General features: G+C 31.6%; 1 non-coding gene across 1 annotated transcript; it reads left to right on the top strand.

The window, feature by feature from the left end:
- Nucleotides 1-2,561: 2,561 nt before the first annotated feature.
- On the top strand, nt 2,562-2,720 carry LOC140876708 (U1 spliceosomal RNA). The gene has a single exon (XR_012148946.1). It is a non-coding gene; the product is annotated as a U1 spliceosomal RNA (small nuclear RNA).
- Nucleotides 2,721-3,074: the final 354 nt, after the last annotated feature.

Below are 3,074 nucleotides of genomic sequence, written 5' to 3' on the forward strand. Positions count from 1 at the left end.
AGAAAGGGGACTCTCAACTCTCAAGGTCTGCAATCTCAAGGATCACCAGCGAAAAATCAAGACTCACAGACGACGATCAAGAAGAAGGATAAAGAAGTTAATCTGGAGCTCTGATAAGTTTTCTTTTCTTCTTTAGATTGTAATCGGAAGAGATTGGGCTACGGCTGTATCTTACAAACTTGAGATTCCAGTAATAAGATTGGTTCTATTTCCCCGTGGATGTAGGCAGATTAAAGTGTCGAACCACGTAATCTGTGTGTTGGTTAATTCCTAGTTGTTTGTGTTAATCTGCTATAAGTTTGTATGTGCATAGATTGGCTTGTTCATCTTGGTGTTTGATTAATCACGGTGAAATGAGATTCTTGTTGTTCGAGTAAACTTCTGGATTGAATTAGATTGATTGCATAACAATTTGAATTAAAAACTTTATCAATAGATGTGTCTCCTTCCCCGGCCGTCACTCACACGGTGGAATTATGGTCCATGACACTATAGTCCTCGACCTTTTGCAAGAAAGCTATTCACATATAACTTTTCTTCTGGTACGTTAAGATAGTGGATAATTTTATTATGTGCTCGCCATATCTAAGATATTCAACATTATATATATATTTTTTAAAAAAATAGATACTAATTAAGATTTAAGAGAGAAACTCACTGTCCAGCCTTTTGGAGAATTTTCAGGTATAATCTCAGTCATGGAACGAACCACGGTTGGATCTTGGCTGTAGCTTTCATAAGATCTCGACCTCATCTTGGATCTTTGCAAACCTGTTTGTGGCAGTGAACTATCTAGGTAACATATCTAATATCAAAATTCTTTAAAGATTTATAATGAATTGATTACACTGGACTAGTTACCGCAATGCAAGGCGCAAAAACAATATCTTCTTGACCCCTTACAAAATGTTACAAACTAGCTAGTAACATCACAAATGTTACAATATCTTCTTGACCCCTTACAAATGTTACAACAAATTAAAATCTAGCTAGCCCACAAAGCTTCAACTGCTCCTCAGCCATTATTCTTTGTGTGTGAAAATGTGTGCTAGTGTGTGTATGGAGCTAGGAGTGTTTGAAGGTGGCGCGCGATCGAAAGGTTTTAATAAGCGGGCCGGGGAAATTAATTAAGGCGGTAGGTAGGGAGGAGAAAATGGAGTCACCAATATATATATGCAATAAATTAATATTTCGACATGCAGTGATAGCTGTGGTATTTCTCTTTTTCACCTCTTTTTTCCATTTCCCATTTTCCGTGTGGTTTCGGAATTGCTTGATAATTCGGGTAATTTAATTTGTTTCAAATTTCTCTTCTTGTTCTCGTAGTTTTTTGAGCCAATGCATGAATCATGTTGCCTGACCTGAAAGAGAAACACACTGACGTACTTAAATTGTTTGCCATTTACCAATTTCTCAAAATTAATTAGTGCTTTCACATATATATATATATATATATAGTGTTTGATAAATAAGTGATTATAGTGATTTTAACAATGACCTTCTTATTAGAATCACTTTTGGAGAATCATAATCACCACATGACTAGCTTTTGGATTTCAATTAAGTTAAGCATAAGCTAACACATAATCTAGGTTTAAGAAACACACAAAAATGATTTTTTTAAACCAAAAGCTAACAATCACATTTTTTTAGTGATTGCAAACACTCCATTAAGTACGTACACTAGTAAAGATAAATATTATACGAGGGTAAAAAAACAAATATAAATATTATATTATAGAACACAAAGCCACGGAAAGGTTAAGTACAGGGAATGCAAAACGGAGCGTTGGGCTATTTTATATATTTTTATTTTTTTAAAAAAAAAAAGAACAGGGAACTAGCTAGTCATGAAGGGAATGAGATAGGTCATTTTATATGGAAAACAGCAAAAACAGATGTGAAAAATTAAGAAAGTTCAAATTTTCAAGAAATTAATTAATTATTATTATGCATTAATGAAGACAGAAGGTCGAAAAATGGAGAAGACTTTGAATCAATTCTTATAAGCTGTTTTGGAGAGCTTATAAACTCAACCAAACACCCATATAGAACTAAGAATTTAGGGATTATAATTTACTTCGACCCTGATGGAGAATCTGATACCCGACCCGAATAGATGATGGTATAGAAGTGTTTTTTGGATTCGATTAAATAAATGAATAAATGAGTAGTATATGGGGATGAAGGTGAATGTAGTAATATTTTATTCATATCCGATTCAATGCCCGATTAAATATAAATATAATATATATGTACAGAATATTAACTAGGTACAATACTAGGTGTACACATAGTATTTCTCAAAATATTAACGATAGAACTAAGATTCTAATGACAAATTAAAAAAACTAAGGTTTCGTGAATGATTATTTTATAAAATATTTTAAAATTTCAAAAGTAACGTTGTTCATATGTTTCTTTCATAGTTTCATTCTAAAAATATCTAAAAATACCTTCCAAGTGCTCTTTAAAAACTATACTTAGATAACACTTTTTAAAAAAATATTTTTTTAAAATATTTTACAATTTTTTTCCTAACACGTATTATAAGTTTGTTTTAACTTAACTGAACGATATCAATGGACGATCAAGAAGGTCCATGGTCTAGGTTGGCGACCTCCATTGCACTTTGGAGGGGCGCCCACCTAAGGTCGGCCCAAGTGGTCGAGCCTATGTCATAATTTGTGATAGAGGGGCCTGTGTTCGCGCAGCCCTTGAAAACCAAAAAAATAAAAATAAAAAAAATTATAAGTTTGTTTTCACTTATAAAATAATAATAGAAACGTTTTGAAAATACATGTTCGAACGAAACTTAATATATACTAGTCACTTTGTTGCATGCATTGCGTGCTAAATAATCTATTTTTATAATAAAATTATATTTTAATTAAAACTGTCAAATAAAATTATTGTATTATATATTAAATACAAAACTTGGTGAGAAAATAAAAAATAGTTAATGAAAAAAATAAGGAAAAAAAAAAAGAAATCATGATAATTGAGGTAAAACAAATGAAATAGTAGAAGAAAGCGGTTGCGTGTTTTTTTTAAATTTACGTATTATTTTAATG

Source organism: Henckelia pumila, chromosome 1 (assembly GCF_033568475.1).
Source record: "Henckelia pumila isolate YLH828 chromosome 1, ASM3356847v2, whole genome shotgun sequence".
In the NCBI taxonomy this organism is placed as follows: Eukaryota; Viridiplantae; Streptophyta; class Magnoliopsida; order Lamiales; family Gesneriaceae; genus Henckelia; species Henckelia pumila.